This window comes from Quercus lobata, chromosome 7, assembly GCF_001633185.2.
Source record: "Quercus lobata isolate SW786 chromosome 7, ValleyOak3.0 Primary Assembly, whole genome shotgun sequence".
In the NCBI taxonomy this organism is placed as follows: Eukaryota; Viridiplantae; Streptophyta; class Magnoliopsida; order Fagales; family Fagaceae; genus Quercus; species Quercus lobata.
In genome coordinates this window covers 34,688,586-34,705,317 of record NC_044910.1, presented here as the reverse complement: position 1 = coordinate 34,705,317, position 16,732 = coordinate 34,688,586, and the positions used below count along the sequence as shown (strand labels likewise).

Below are 16,732 nucleotides of genomic sequence, written 5' to 3'. Positions count from 1 at the left end.
AGTTCCAAGCTTTCTTATCCAAATTTCTATCATGCACTAGATTGATCACTATCTCAATGATTTCAACATGTAGGAAAACCTTACTGGAGGAGGGGAAATGTGGCTCTTCTTCCTCCGGGAGTAGATATTTTTTAGGCACTTTGTGTCCACTAGACACGGGATACAGACATATGTCCAGTTTTGGACATGTTTTCCAGTTGTGTCCAGTACAATTAATGCATTGAACACAATTCATCCCATTTTTGTAAGCCTAAAGTCCTGAGGATATTATTACATAAAAGTGGGTCATGATTAAAGTTGTCCTAGAACAAGACCTCTGCTTTTCTATGATAAAATGATTTTGGTTTTTGAAATGAGCCCACTTGGGATCCAAGGTCATCCCTGTGCTTAAAACGTAACCTGCAAGAACTGTTAATTAGCTCCAAGTTGTACACAATCCAATCGAATGAATGAATATCATTACTATTGATTCACTTCACTTGTTGAAGTGACATTCGCTCGTTAGGGATTGGCTTATCTCTAGTATTTTTTTTAACTGTAAGTATCCTTTTGTTTTAAGAGTTGTGTTAACGGGCACCAGCCCTTTGTACTTTTGCTTCAGCTTTATGTCATATTTTTGCAGTTTTTAAGTTGTGGGACCAGCTTTATAAAGAGAAAAAATATATTAAAATAAGTTTTGGGTCAGTTTTATTACTTTTATGTCCTTTTTTTTCTTCTTTTTGTTCAATTTTTATTTTATTAAATAGGACCTACATTAGTGCAACATTAACCAGCACCACACGGTGCTCGTTAACATTTGCCTTGTGTAAAGTGGTGGGCTATGCTGGTAGTGTTGGGTTGCTTCTTGCTGCACTAAGCCCAAGTTTTCTAGATAAGGGAGTTGGGACCGGTCCAACTGCAACTCAATTTGATCTAGCTTGTGTGAAAACTATGCCTGGTTTGTCAGAAACGTGCTTGCAGCAGACAGAGCTGTTTCAAATAAGTTGTGGCAGACAAACATAATAACAAAACAAAAAAGATAAAATATTTGGCTACTTAGTAAGAAATGACCAAATGATCCCCAGGCACAATCACAGTAATAATAATCACTTTTACAAAAAAAAAAAAGAAAAAAAAAAGAAAAAGAAAAGAACAAAAGGGAGCAAATAGTAATATGTATGGGTTAATCAAAAGATGAAGAACTCAACTTAAATCCAGTCCGTAGGAGCAAACCAGAGAGGAAAGAACGTTCCTTCTTGTTAGGACATATATTTTTCACATGTTAAGAACATATGTCTTGATTTTATGTAATTGGCTTATCCTTTGACAAAACGCACTTTACTTGTATTTGGGTAGATTTAGAATGTTTTAAATACTTCAAGAAATCTTGTTTCAAGATCACGTATTAAAGCTTTCAAGTCTATTCAAGAAAACAAGTTCAGAGTGCAAAATCATTAAAGCTCGACAGCTGGTCGACAGTTGCATCTATCGAGCTTAAGGAAGCTGTTCATCATTCGGTGTTCTCGACACCTTCTCGACAGCTGCTCAACAGCTGCTATCTATCGAGATTTAAGATTTTCAGAATTTCAATATGATTTTCTTGGGATCCGTGAATGTGTCTTTGGGCTTTCTTTTCTCCTAACCCTAAACATATAAAAGGATCAGTTTAAGGGCCGTCAAAGTGTTCACAAGTTGCACAAGCATTGAGCAAACTCTGTTCAAGCAAATTGTGACCGGAGACGAAGTTCTTGCCTTAGTTCATCTCTTTCTCTTGAAGAAGTTGCTGTGTATGTGTACCGTAGGGTTTTGTGACCAAGCATCTTCTTGATCTTCATCGTGTGGATGAACTGAAGAACTTTGCAACCAACAACCTTTTTAGTTGGTGATTGAAGTCGCGTACTGAGATCTGCACAATTGCTTAGTCACGTATTGGGAGTCGTGCATCTGAAAGGGGATCTGTCACTACAGAACAAGTCCAATTGGGTATTGGGGTAAGGGTTCAACTGTAGGTTGGTAAGGTACTTGGATTCCTTTACTTGTAACCGTTTGTTGTGATAATAGTGGAGTTTCGGAAGTGGTGACCTGAAAATCACCCGGTGGGGTTTTTGCCGTTAGGTTTTCCCCATTCGTAAACAAATCACCGTGTTATTTATTTTTCTGCTGCATAATTAGTTTATTGGTGATTTGTTTATGCTACCACACGTTTACATGATAAATTGATTAATTAATAACTTGGCTAATTAATTAATTTATTTCTATCACAAGGGGTCATTCAGTTTGTGGCCTATCAAGTGGTATCAGAGTAGGCACACTCTGATTAGGGTTTAATCTTTGTTGTGTTGATCCATTGACCCCTGTTTGTCATGGATAGAGGACAGTCATTAATCATACCTCTTTTATTTGATGGCACTAACTATGCATACTGGAAAGTACGCATGAGAGCTTTCTTGCAGTCTTTAGATGAGAAAGTGTAGCAAGCTATGGAGCTAGGTTGGACTAAGCCTACAGAAGCGCCAGCCGACTGGGATGATGCTAAGATTAAGGCGGCAAACTTCAATAGCAGAGCTTTGAATGCATTGTTCAGTGCTGTCACCAATGAGGAGTTCAGGAAGATATCCTCTACTGAAACTGCCAAGTAGGCTTGGACCATTCTCCAAACAACCTATGAGGGTATTAAGGCTGTCAAAGACTCAAAGCTTCAGAGGCTCACTACAAGTTTTGAAGAAATAAAGATGGAGGAGGATGAGTCTTTTGATGAGTTCTATGCCAAGCTAAAGGACATAGTGAACTCAGCCTTCAATCGTGGGGAAACCATTCTTGAACCCAAGATTGTGAGGAAAGTGCTTAGATCTCTGCCTGAGAGATTTCACGCCAAGATTACGACAATAGAGGAATCAAAGGATATTAACAAGATTCCTCTGACTGAGCTGGTTGGAAACTTGCAGACCTACGAGCTAGGGTTGACAAGAATAGGCAAGTCAAATAAAAGCAAGAGTATGGCACTGAAGGCCAAGAGCAGTGAAACAGATGAATCTTCTGATGATGAAGATTCCAAGATGAAGTCCTACATCACCAGGCAGTTCAAGAAGTTCATGAAGAACGCCAATGGAAAGGGTTTCGACAAGGACCGCAGGCAATCCAGTTCTTCTTAATTTAAAGGCCAAGACAAAGGGAAGAAGGATGCTAAGGAAGGTGGTCAGTACACTGTTCCCTCAGGACCTAAGTGCTTTGAGTGTCAAGGCTTTGGTCACATGAAGCATGAGTGTCCCACATACCTCAAGAGCATTGGGAAGAGTAAGGCACTTGCTGTTACCTTGAGCGACACTGAGCCTGAGGATGATTTCGACAATGAGGATGACGGAATCTTAAATGCCTTCACAGCCACAGTCAATCCTACTGATGGGGTTGTTGAAGATGTGGTTGAAGAAGAGGAACTGGTGGAATCTAAGTTTGAGAAGATGGATGACCAAGATGACATCCATACAGCCTATGAGAAGCTATATAAGCTTTCCGAGAAGCATGAGAAATTATATAGGCTAACCACCAAGAAGCTCAGTGATGTGGAACTTGATCGTGAGGAGCTTTCCACAAAATTTGATGAAGCCAATCAGACGATTGGAGCACTGAGATTCGAGAACAATTTCTTGGCTGAGAAGACCAAAAAGCTTGAAGCAAAGCTGTTTCAAGTCAAAACTCAATTGGAGAGGACTTCAAGCGCAAAGCTAGATGAGATGCTGAGCATTCAGAAATCTGCTTCAGATCGAACAGGTTTAGGGTATGGTCTTTCTTCCTTTAATACTGCTTCTTCTAGTACTACTATTTTTGTTCCTCCTGCTAATAATGTTAAAATTGAGAATAATGAAATTAAAACTGAATTAGCTAATGAGAACTTAGACAAGGGTAAATCTAGGGCTAAGAAGGCTAACTCTCAAAAGCCTAAACAAAAGAAGCAGCATCTTTGTCATCATTGTGGAGCTACCGGTCATACTTGACCAAATTGCTACAAGTGGCTTGCCACTCAACAGAGCAACGGCTTGATAGCATCTGGGAACCAAAATCAGCTTCAATCCTCTCTCGCTCCCCTTGGTGATCTTCTCAAAGCCCTCATGTTCTTTTCTAACTTGAATGGGTTTAATTCTTCCCCTTCACTGCCGGTTCAAGGGTTTGCTAGACGGAAAGGTTCTTCCAAGGTGTGGAAGGAAAAGAGCTCCAAGTGATTCTATCACTTTTCTCTCTCTCTTCATGTTTTTTTTTTGCATTACTTTTGTTTTGCTTTCATGTTTTGAGTCAGTCTAGTTTTTATACTTTGTTTGTTTAACATGTTTTTGTTTGGTTATTTTTTAGTTTTTGCTTTGTTTTGTTTTTCTTTATAAAAATATAAAAAAAAAATTGAAAAATCAGAAAAATACAAAAACTGTGTGTGTTTTGTACATTGGTATTTGTGTACCATTAGATGGCCATTGAAACAAAGTCTTCTAAACTTTGTATCGTTTGTAACTTAGATGAGCATCTCTATGCACAACTAAGCAAGTGAGCTTTGTGGCTCGTGTTGTGATGAGTACGATTAAGTTGTCTCTTGAACTTAATATGCATATCACTCTTTTTGACGGGAAGGACTAAAAAAATCCTGAGAGAAAAGCATAAATAACCATCTCACCACTGTTGCCCGCCAATCATAATATGACACCTGTATGCTTCGGCATAGTAAAAGTGCAGTGTTAATGACATTTGTGTGTTTAGGCATAGCAAAATTTGAATGTCAAATATCATTGGGTATTTCTTTTCTCTCTCTAATAAGCCCATGCATGATATGTTTAAAAGAAAAATATGCAAAGAAAATTAAAAGCAAAAAGATCAAAAATGCTTTAAATATGATTGCAAGCATGTATTCTAGGAGATGTGAGAGTTATAGGATGTACCTCAAAAGTGATAGTCCCCATCAAGCAGTTATGATTGTGTGAGAGTTAAGTGATTTTCTCATATCTCAAATCGTCATACACGCATACACTTATGCAATCTTGCGATATTTTTCACACACAACACGCAATATTCTTTGCTATTCTTGATACATGTTTAGGTACAATGTGATTTGGCCATCACGAGGTTATACATGTATTAATGTATGCTCACTAAACTATCTAGACTCGTTTTTGAAATATAAAATTGGTTAGACTTGTTTAGTGTGTGTGTGTTTGTGGAGATCCATGTTCTTAAATTTTCATTTGAGAGATAATTTTAAGAGCCTAATATATTGATTGGATTGTTGGTTGAGTTGCATGTTGGATTGCATTCATGTTTGTGTTTTTCACATCTTGAAAAACTGCTTTTAAAAGCTGGCTCGACACCTCCTCGATAGCTGGCTATCTGTCGAGCTTCCTTAAGCTTTTTCTTATCGCAATCTCGCCTGCACCTCGATACCTGGTGGATCTATCGAGATTGGATCTATATGCTCGATAGCTCTTCGATACCTGGTGGATCTATCGAGATTGGATCTGTATGCTCAATAGCTTCTCGATACTTAGTGGATCGATCGAGCTTCTGTTCTTAAACTTGTTGTGTTGATCCTCGATACCTCCTCGACACCTCAGCTGTCGATGTGTATTTCTCTCGACACCTCCTCGACAGATAGCTCGATACCTGTCGATACCTGCATCTGTCGAGAATTATAGGCTTTCCTATATAAAGCCCATACGCGATTCGGTCTTCATTTCCATCGATCTCTCTCTCGATACTTCTCTGTTTCTCTCCTAAAAACTCTCCAATCTCACTCCTGTCTTGGTTCTCAAGGATTTTCCAAGGTTTTTCACGTTTTTCATCACTTGGTAAGCTTCTAATCCTTTCTCATTCATTCATTTCATGTTTTGAAACCTAGGATTTAGGGTTTTTGGAAATTTTTGGGGTTTTTCAAAATTGATGAGATTTCATTGAAATTTTGGGTTGGGTTTTCACTTAAATGTGTTTAAAATCTCATACATTGCATCACATTAGCATTATAATGGTCTTGCCATGCATTTAGATGTGTGCTATATGATTGTGTGCTGGTAGGTTTGAATTGGGCAGAGCCCATGATGAAAATTCTTTTGCATGTCACATGTTCATGCATTTCCCATGCATACGTACTTCTTTTCAATATATTTGATATATTTGAAAATGTTTGGGACTTTTCTGATTGTCTTTCTTTTCTCCCTCTCTGTTGTTTACGTTAGTCATGCTTATGGCATATAGGCGTAAATCCACTCCAGCCCGGAACCCTCTTCATTCCGATGCTTCTTCTTCGTTTGATCCTACCTTATCTAATATCCGGTTCCGTGATGATGATGCCTTTAAGGCATTTTCAGAGAACTTTTCTTGACGAGGCATTCATTTGGAACGCCAAATCATCTTGTCAGATTTTGCTGACACCGATCTTCCTTCTGTCATTCACAGTAAGGGATGAGAGTCACTGTGCGACGCCCTAGTCACCTGTCCTCTCATGTTGATTCAGGAGTTCTACTCCAACGTGCACGGGATTGATCGATCAGTACCTCTTTTCTTCACTCGCGTTCGAGGTACACGCATTCCTATCACACCGCAGCTAGTTGTGAATGTACTTCAGGTTCCTAGGATAGAGTTTCCTGACTATCCTAGCTGTGAGCGTCTGAGGATTGTGTCCAGGGATGAGCTCATGTCTGCTTTCTGTGAGCACCCTACTTCTTGGGGTGAGCGTCTTTTTACACCATGTCGACCTTTTGCTAAAGGTCCTAGATTCATGAACATGGTGATGACTTTTTTTTTGCATCCCCTCTCTCACTATAACTCCATCACAAAGCCTCGTGCTCGGTTTTTGTTGTCTCTTCTTGAGCATCTCACCATAGACTTCCCTTCTCATTTCATTCTGTCTATCATAGATGTTCATCTAGATTCGACGACCCGTGATAAGCTCATCTTTCCTTCTACTATCATGAGGATTCTACGCCACTTTTCTATTCCTTTTCCCTCATCCGACCACTTCACCATTATGTGTGCCATAGATTACGCTACCGTTAAACGTAGCGAGGCCCAGCTTCGGTCGCGGCAATCGGATTCAGTGGCTCCTTCCTCTCGTTCCGCTCCATCCCATTCGGTTCCTCCTTCCTCTTCGAGTGATGTGTCTCTAGGAGATATTATAGTGCAGTTGCAGCGCATGGATGCTTGCCTCGATACACTCTCTACGGAGTTGTATCAGGTGAACGTTCGTGTCGGTTGTATTGTTCGACGACAGGCGTCTATGGGTGGCTTTACTCCTGAGGCTATTCCTTCACCACCTTCTCCTGTGGCTTCTGCTTCTAAGGATGAGGATGATGATGATGGTGATGACGATGATACTTCAGATGATGATGATGGAGATGCTAGCTCTGCCGATGAGATGTTTACTTGACACTCTTACCCTTTGTCATTCGTGACAAAAAGGGGGAGTAATTTTGGTATGAGAGTAGTCTATCTTAAGGGGAGAGTTAGTATAGGATCATTTTGTTAGGGGGAGAATTGATACATTTTTGAGGGATGTAGTGAGGACAGTATGTATCTTTTCTTTTCTTTCTTTTTAGATACATTACTTTTGTACATGAGGTTTTGTGACCATGTCTAGACATACATTGTACTTATTTCCTTATTTATATTGATGTATGTTTTTCTTTCACCTACCCTTTCATGTGTTGTTTTCTTTTCGCTCTTTATACACATGTTTCTTATATTTATATGCAATCTATTTTTTCTGTTTCACACAAAGATTCCTTGATGAGTTTTGTTTAAAAGTGTTTCAGAAATACAGGTTGTCAAAGTCTACTTGCCATAAACTCTCTTCTTACAAAGTTTTTCAAGAGTTTGTGTTAGGATAGATTTTATTGTATTCAATAAGTGAATATGAGTTGAGTGATTTATGACTTCTCTCATATGTTCATTTGTTAGTTGTGGTTTTCTCACGGATTGCCAAAGGGGGAGATTGTTAGGACATATGTGTTTTACATGTTAAGAACATATGTCTTGATTTTATGTAATTGGCTTATCCTTTGACAAAACGTACTTTACTTGTATTTGGGTAAATTTAGGATGTTTTAAATACTTCAAGAAATTTTGTTTCAAGATCACATATTGAATCTTTCAAGTCTATTCAAGAAAACAAGTTCAGAGTGCAAAATCATTAAAGCTCGATAGCTGGTCGACAGCTGCATCTATCGAGCTTAAGGAAGCTGTTCATCATTCGGTGTGCTCGACACCTTCTCGACAGCTTCTATCTGTCGAGATTTAAGATTTTCAGAATTTCAATATGATTTTCTTGGAATTCGTGAATGTGTCTTTGGGCTTTCTTTTCTCCTAACCCTAGACATATAAAAGGATCAGTTTAAAGGCCGTCAAAGTGTTCACAAGTTGCACAAGTATTGAGCAAACTCTATTCAAGCAAATTGTGACCAGAGACGAAGTTCTTGCCCTAGTTCATCTCTTTCTCTTGAAGAAGTTGCTGTGTATGTGCACCGTAGGGTTTTGTGACCAAGCATCTTCTTGATCTTCATCGTGTGGATGAACTGAAGAACTTTGCAACTAACAACCTTCTTAGTTAGTGATTGAAGTCGCGTATTGGGATCCGCGTAATTAGTTAGTCACATACTGGGAGTCGTGCATCTGAAAGGGGAACAGTCACTACAGAACAAGTCCAATTGGGTATTGGGGTAAGGGTTCAACTATAGATTGGTAATGTATTTGGATTCCTTTACTTGTAACCGTTTGTTGTGATAATAGTGGAGTTTCGGGAGTGGTGACCTGAAAATCACCCGATGGGGTTTTTGCCGTTAGGTTTTCCCCATTCTTAAACAAATCACCATGTTATTTATTTTTCCACTGCATAATTAGTTTATTGGTGATTTGTTTGTGCTACCACGCGTTTGCATGATAAATTGATTAATTAATAACTTGGCTAATTAATTAATTAATTTCTATCATAATGGGTCATTCAGTTTATGGCCTATCACTTCTCAACACAATTTATCTCTCAGGAAAATCATGCTGTGGAGATTAACTACCCAGAGGGAAACGGACCTGAATGGTTGATGCACAAGGGCTCCTTTTGGTTTCTGACAGAGAGCAAGATTTCGTGAGGGAGAGAGGGAATCAATCTACCGGTGTATGCCTGTTGTTCTAATTCTCCCTCTATTTTTTCTTTTTGGTTATTTTCTTTCTTTCCCTTCCACTCGCTTCTTTTCTATTTCTTGGTATTTCTTTTCGAATTCTTATTTCTTAGTTATGGTTTCCGTTGTTGCTCTGTTTTTTGTTCACGACAAGGTTCGCTCTTTACAGTGCCTGTCGTAACCAGATTTTATTATTTTAGCTCTTAACCTCCTTTGTCTGGCCTGGGTGTACTGGCTGACCACCATTAGTTCATCTGTGAGCCACCCCCCATCACCAGACAAAGAAGGGTATTTTGTTTGTTTGTCTGCTGTGGCACCCCTTCCTGCTACGGTCTGGGTTCTTTCTCTCTTCCTATCTCTCATGGCATGCACCTAGTGGTTCCAACTCAGCTTGCTTCTTTTGGGTAGTAAGTCATTCCAACAGGACACTTCTCCAAAAGAACCTGAGCAGGAACCTCAAAAATAGATTTTTCCTTCTCCCCACCACCAAACCATGCCCTCTGAATCTCTGACCCACGATCTCACCATGCCCTGTATTAGCTGGGTACAGGCTGGTGGTGCCTGGGGCTTGCACGTGCCTCCCTTCCGTGTGTGTCCAAAATCTGCCTGCTAGTCATTCGCCTGCCGTAGGTTGGAGGCTTGCCTGCATAGTCTGCTGTTCGTTCCTTTTGACCTTTTATGTGAGCTACTTTTCAATTTCCCGCTCCCCTGAGGAGTTGGGCTTTATTTGATACTAGATTTTACATTTCTTTCGGCTCATTTCTTGATTACCCTCATTTCCTGCCATATTACTTTGTCACTCCTGCTGTAATGACTCAATCTTGCTGGGCCTCTCTAGGCCAGCTATTTACTCTTTCCCCCAGTGGCTTGGTATGACCATTGGTTTTCCTACTTATGAGCTCTTGTGTCCCTTTGGGCATCCTTGGCCCACTTGCTTTCTTTGGACTTCCTTGACCCTTTTACTAACTCTGCATTCCCATGGACTGTTACTAACTTTATTGGGCTTCTATGGTCCAATTATCTTATTCTCATCCTTGGGGTTTATGGGCCTGCCATAAACTCCTTACTTTCTTTGTTTGCAATACTTTGGGCCTGCGGTGGCCCTTTCTCACTTTTCTACATCATATATTGCCCATGGGTATGCTATTTTTCTCTTTCCGGGCTTCTTTAAGCCCATTTGCCTCTTCAAGGCTCATCTGTTTATTTCAAGGGCCTGTGATCCATTATTCCTGCCGCTTGAGCCTAATAGTTTTACCATCTGTTTCCTACTTGGATTCTCACAAATGACCCTTAACACCTTGTTTTAAATACACTATAGCAAGTGATAATAGATTTTAATCTCCACTTTTTATTTAGTTAATGAGTGATGTGACAGTTTCTTATCTATATATTACTAAAAGCTAAAGCATAGCGTTTAATGTTGCTGCTCTCACGTTGCGCCACATCAGCTGCCACGTCATTCTTTTTTTCCGTTTCTTTTTTAAAATATAATTTTTCCTACAATTTTAAAATGATTTTTATAATTTTCAGCCCTATAAATGTAGCCCACTACTTATTTATTTACTTCCACCATCACCCTATAATAAATCTATATGATTAATTCAGCTTACCTCTTATTTATTTAGTTCCACTATTAAGCCTAACCCAAAGCCTTTTCAGTTCAGCTTTACGGTTTTTTGTGAGCCTTTTAAGCTTAAAGGAAAAAAAAAAAAAAAACGTTGAAGCCTTTCAAGCTTTAGGGTTTTTTTTTACCAATTTTCTTATAATTGTTTTTAACATTTTTTTTTTTTTAATATTTGCACTTCTCCAACCTTTCTCTCTTTACCATTTCATCTCCCACTACTTTTTCAATCTTTTCATCTCCCCACTACCCTCTACATTAATAACATTCTTCCTCTTTCCCTTCATCTTCCATTATTTTTGTCTCTTCTTATTCACACTCTCTTACTATAAATTTATCACTATCTCTTCTATTCTATGCATAGTTTTCCCTCACCAAAGAAAAGGTTCCTCTCTCTCTCTCTCTCTCTCTCTCTCTCTCTCTCTCTCTCTCTCTCTCTCTAAATTTTTTGGTGGATTTTTTTTTTCTTGCATCTCTACTTAGGTTGATAATTTTTTATATTCTTTAAAACTCTATTTTAGGTTTGTGATTTAGTTTTGTTTTTTAAATTGTGATTTAGTTTTGTTTTTTAAATTGCTGTTGTTGTTTTTTTTTTTTTATTCTCTTTGATTGTTAAATATTATCCTATTGCGTTCTAAAGAATTAAATATAGCATATAAAAATATAATCTATATATATATATATATATAAAACTAAAACTTTTGAAGCTCCCACAATTTTTCACGTCAGCACAACATTAAAAAAAAAATCATAAACCAAAAAAAAAAAACTTTTCTAAAACTTAAAAAAATACTTAATCGCAAAATCAAAGGAACCCTAAGCCTTTAACACGCTCTACCATCCCACGCTCTGCCGTTCCTCCACACGCAAATCGCAGCTCAATGGCTCCACCTTCTCCGTCGCCACCCTTCTCTAGTTCTATATTTGTCAGCCCCACCGTTTGATTATCTCTTCAGCCCTTAAGTATACTCATCCAAAACCTTCTTCTCTCTCCTCAGAAACCCTCTTTCTCTCCAAAAATCAAAACCTTCTCCTTCCCCCAAAATCAAAATCCAAAACTTAGGATGAGAAAGAAGGAAGAGCCGATCAGATACGTTGGGAAAGGATTGACCCATCGTCTTTACCTCTCAGAGCTCACCTTACTCTCCATCTGATAAACCAAGGAGAGGAACCTGGTACAATGATGAAGAAGCCAGAATTCTTGACGATCTGCAAGGCTGACCAGCGGTCGCACTTCAAATCCAAGGTTTTCTTTCTTCAATTATATTGGATTGGGAAATTCTAGCTCTTTATATTATAGATTTATGTTGCTGTTGGCTAATTGTTTTATTAAATGCTTGCCCCTTTTTTCACCATTGTTTTCTGAAGATGTTTAATTGAATGGTACGGTGAATTTTCCTCACAACCCAAGTAGAAAAGGATTATATATAGTATGGATTTGGTGTCATCGAATAGTTGTTTTAATTTCCTAATCATTAAGATCATAGGCATAGAAATAGAAATTCACACTGATTTTTTAAAGTAGACAATTAAAAAAAATATCACTAATTTAATAGAAATTTTGTTTTTCCATTGTATGTTTCGATTTAGACAACTTTAGTCAATTTTCCAAATTACACCATGTTTGCTTTGGTGATATAAAAACAAAGCTAAGTCTTAATTTTGGAACCTAAGAACCTATTGTTGATGACAAAAATAAATTAAAGAATTTGATGCCTGTGTTTGTGCTTTCCCTTATAAGGTTCTCAAGAGTTCGTTTGTCTAATTTACTTTGCTCAAATACAATGCGTATTTTGTAAGTTTCATTCAAGCCATAAATGGAAAATGGTTGTAAAATCTGCAAAATTTGTATTGAATTTCTTTGTATCACCAAACTTAAAATTCATTTAAATATTTGTAATATGCCTATTGTTTTCATAATGATGGAGGTTTTGGTTAAAGCTTGCTAAAGAGTTCTGAATTGTCTATATAAAATACTTTTGTAAAGTATGTTACCCTCTAATTATATATAGAACATTACACGAAGTTGATATGAAGGCCAAATAGATTTTGGCTAATTAGTAATAGTGTTATTTTATGCATTTTCAAGTTGAAACTTATCATGTAAATTTATTCATGACTATCCCTTCTTAGGCTCATACCATTATATTTTCATTAAGAAGAGAGCTGCGCTTTAATTTTTCCTAAGGTTGTTATGATTTTCATTTTCTTTTTGCTCTTGGAGAATATATTTCTGTACCTCTCTTTCTTTGTAATTATTACTATCGCATTCATCTGATTGAAAAAACATAGTTTAGCTTAAGATTGTCTAATATTCATTCTTTTGATATTTGGGTGTTAAGCATTCTTGGCTAGCTTCTTTTATATTCAATTGTCTTTGCAAACAGCACAATATGTGTTTGTGTACTCTTATAATTCCTGGACTGCACAAGATTTAGCTATTATTGTTAATGAACAATTCTTGGACTGCACAAGATGCAGCTATTGTTAATGATACACCATATATTGAATATTTGCTTTATACAATTACTATAGTCAGTGAGATCATATTAACTGCAATTTCATTCTCTAATTCATTATAAACTGTGTATGTGAATGTGTCGTCATAACTTGGAAATTTTTATTGATTGTTTGACCATTGTTTGTGAGATTGATATTGAACTTGGACTTGGTTTTATCCATATGGTATATAATTTTAGAAGATAATTTCAGTAGGTTTAGAATTTTTTTTTTGTATTGCATAAGGAATAGGGCCTAGAAAATCTACGGCTATAGCATGAATCCTAATCTTCTTAGTGAGTGATTCTACTCTTTGTTTAACCACTTAATACTTGTGTTACTATCCTTTGATTCATTGCTTGTGGGAATTTACTTTTTGACCTTAGTAGTTTAGTTCATCATAGTTTGCCAGAAATCCATTGATTATGTATGACCTATTATCTATCCCTTTAAAAGAAAAGGTTTGTGAAAGGGGTTTTTTTTTGCCCCTGTTTGACGCATTCTCAGTGGGTATCATGTCAAAGGTATTACAATTTACTGGTCTTACTAGCTGTGTACATTACTGTTTTGTGCTGGTATCCTAAGTGCTGGTGTTGTTTGTGCGTTGTTGTTGTTATTGTACATGCTTATATGCATTATGCTTTTGGTGTACTTAGTGTTAGCTATATTGTGATACTTGGTAGCTGTTAGCACTGTACTAGGAATTGATATAAAGTCCTAGGATGTTTTGGTAGTTATTGGCAGGTCACATTCTGTTATAGATGACCTGACTAATTAGGCATGTGCTCAATGTATTATAGAGCATGTGATAGATTAGGAGTTAGTTAATCAGTTTCAGTTGCAGCTTAGTTTAAAAGGTTGCAATGATTATAAGAAAGAATATCAGGAGAATAATAAATCTAAGTTTACTTTCTTTTGTTCTCTAATCTTTCCCCCCAATTCTTAGGAGGCCAAGCTAACTTGAATTAGCCATTACAATTCACAATTCACAATTCACACACTTCATCACTCCAATTGGTCAAGAACTACAGGTTCTTAACAAAATTATGGACTTAGTGAAAAATGTTAATATGGGTTGTGGTTGCTTGCTTGATGCTAATAAAAAGTTCTAGATCTATCAATATGTTAATGATGTGTCAATGAACATTTTTTACTAAATAAATTGATTTGCATACAGGTTTAGAGGAAAAGATGAGACTCAAATAGGAAGAACAGATCATCCTACACCATGAAAAAAATGAGAAGGCAGTAAAAGGAAAAGAGGTAATAAATCATTCGATAAAGCGACCACTGACTTTTACCCATAATGCTCAAGCTTAGTTTCAAGAAAGGAAATAATGCTTTAGATTTTGATTATCATTTATTTCATGGTGTGATTATGAATTTTCGTGTGACTTAAAGGTGACTTGGTGCTTTTCAATGTATTATTGGAAATGAATAATTATTCTACAATTGTAAAGTCTCATTACATTAGATTTTTGCTAATTTGATAGGGCATTTTATGGTGGGGTTGATATTGAACATAGACTTAGTCTTAGCAATTTAATTTCAACTTTTTGTGAATGGCAGGGGTTTAAGAAGAACATTGAATTTTGATTCTTCTTTTGAGTTTTAATTTCATGTTCTCTTTGAGTATTTTTAGTTTATTTGGATTTAATGTGTCATAGGAAGGATTCTATCTAGGTTTCTAGAAAAAATAATTTCATGATAGTGGAAATAAACTTTTTTGGGAAGAATAGTGGGCCCTTTTTTATGTAAATTTTACTAAATTTTCTTGAATTATTTGAACGATTACCCCAAAAAAAGGTCTTTACTTTTGCGTCTTCCACATTTAAATTAAAAAAAAAAAAAAACTTAAGTTGCAAACTTGGAATTGACCATGGAAGGAGACTCATTTCTGACTCTCTTTGATTCCTTAATATTCAGAATGTAGACTCAGTATTTTATTTGACCTTTCTTTCCTTCTTTTTATTCTTCTTCTTCTTCTTTACTCCTTCATCCCTTTTATTTATGAATTTCTAAATTTAAGATAATATTAAAATTAAATTACGTTTTACTTAAGTTTGTCAAAAAAAAAAAAATTCAGTGTGAAACAATTAAATAGATCATTTACTGCACTATAATTGTCTATGTTCTCTTTTAATCACAATGATCCTCCAATCATAAGATAACTAATGTCTGTCTTATTTTATCTAAAGTCTGTAACTTCACTTTTTTATTCCATTGTACCTTTTCCTTTGCCTTGGTATTTTAAAAGTTTGTATGTTTTCATTATAGGTAAAAGTCTATGTTACAAAAAATATATAACGAAAGCAGTTGATAATGAAGAAATTAGCTTGATGAAACAAAACAACTTTACATCAGTGGGATTTGGGTCTGAATTTGATGTGGTAGCTGTTCCTAATTGGTAGATTCTCATTTTCTCCTTTTTCTTTATCTTTAATCTCCCAAATGTGCATACTCTGAAAAGTGGTACATCTTTTTTGTTCCGGTTGATTACTTATCAGAAGGAAAAATGTTCAGGAAAAATCTTCTTAAGAGATGCAATGCAACAACCACCTCTCTCTCTCTCTCTCTCTATAGTGGAAAGTGATGATTTCAATAATTGTGTAAATTGGCATTGTGTTGCCTTTTCAATCCCATTGAGATGTAGCATTTTTATTTACTGGCAATGTTAGAATTTAGATACATCTTGGACATCAAGAATGATGGGGTTGAATGAGTATGGAATGATTAATGTAATGTATGAATTATATTTGAATGAGTATGGAATGATGGGGTTGAGGGAGGGAGGGAGGGAGGGAGGGAGAGAGGGAGAGAGGGAGGGAGATGAAATTGGAGTGATTATATTTGGAATTTAATTTATGTGTAATTAATTGTATTGGAGTGTACTTATACAAGTTTTATATTTTCTAAATTATGATCTCAAGCATTTGGTTACCACGATATCTCATTGTATGTGATAGATTTTATTGCTTTATAGTTTATACCTTGATATTGGGTTTTTTTTTTTTTTTTTTTTTTTTTTTTTTTTTTTTTTTTTTTTTTAGGGAAGTTGTGTCAATTGATTGACATGTCATTATTAACAGCTTTCCCGTGCATCGCACGGGTTAGCGACTAGTATTATTCTATTAGATAACATGATTTGGATAATTTGGTATTTATTTTGTTATATAACATGATTTTTTATAGTGCTCAATTTAAATGTTAAACTATGAGACTTTACTAATTTTTGTTTATTTTCTAATCCTTTGTGGTGGACAAAGTACTCTTAATAGCTGTATTAGAAGTACTCTATAATGCCATTTATTTAAAGAAAAGCAAAGGTTAGCCAAATGAAAATAATCAGATAGGTGACAAATTTTAACTTTTGCAATTTTATTTTTATTATTACTATTTTATAACAATGCATGTATAGAAATTTAATTCTTAGATTTTGCTAATAATTGTTTATTTGATAATATGTTTTGGGCGGCCGAAATTATAATTTCTA

The 16,732-nt window shown here is 36.3% G+C and overlaps 1 long non-coding RNA gene across 1 annotated transcript; it reads left to right on the top strand.

Annotated features, from left to right (window-relative positions):
• The first annotated feature begins 11,583 nt into the window (after nucleotides 1-11,583).
• On the top strand, nucleotides 11,584-15,704 carry LOC115952583. The gene is made up of 3 exons (XR_004083470.1): nucleotides 11,584-11,986; nucleotides 14,417-14,502; nucleotides 15,517-15,704. It is a non-coding gene; the product is annotated as an uncharacterized LOC115952583 (long non-coding RNA).
• Nucleotides 15,705-16,732: the final 1,028 nt, after the last annotated feature.